Source organism: Gavialis gangeticus, unplaced genomic scaffold (genome assembly GCF_001723915.1).
Source record: "Gavialis gangeticus isolate Ggan-Ray unplaced genomic scaffold, GavGan_comp1, whole genome shotgun sequence".
NCBI classification, from domain to species: domain Eukaryota; kingdom Metazoa; phylum Chordata; order Crocodylia; family Gavialidae; genus Gavialis; species Gavialis gangeticus.
The window spans coordinates 16,964,045-16,964,508 of NW_017729031.1; the positions used below are offsets into that span (position 1 = coordinate 16,964,045).

At 41.6% G+C, this 464-nt stretch overlaps 1 protein-coding gene across 1 annotated transcript in view; it reads left to right on the top strand.

Moving 5' to 3' along the window:
* LRP1B (LDL receptor related protein 1B) overlaps nt 1-464 on the top strand; it is a 2,002,088-nt gene that overhangs the window by 1,584,206 nt on the left and 417,418 nt on the right. The window lies entirely within an intron of this gene.

Consider the following 464-nt stretch of genomic DNA (forward strand, 5'->3'; position numbering starts at 1 on the left):
CAGCACACCTACTGGCTGGGAAGTGACCCTCTCAGCAGCAGAGAAATGGAAAGGGGTCTCAGAGTCATAGTGGACTCCAAGATGAACATGAGTCATCAGTGTGACAAAATCATCAGCAAAGCTAACTGCATTTTATCATGCATCAGCAGATGCATGACAAATAGATCCAAGGAGGTGATGCCTACAGTGAGGAGGTGATACCTACCTTGGGGGTCTTTAAGAGAAGGCTGGATAGCCATCTGTGGGGTCATCTGACCCCAGCACTCTTTCCTGCCTAGGTATGGGGTCAGACTCGATGATCTGTTGAGGTCCCTTCTGACCCTAGCATCTGTGACTCTATGAATAAGACACAAACATTTAAGGCATATAGAGAATGCAGGCAAAATGAGATTCTATTTTAAAAGCCTGAAATTAATGTTTACTTTCTAAATTTGATATTTTATATATATATATATATATATATA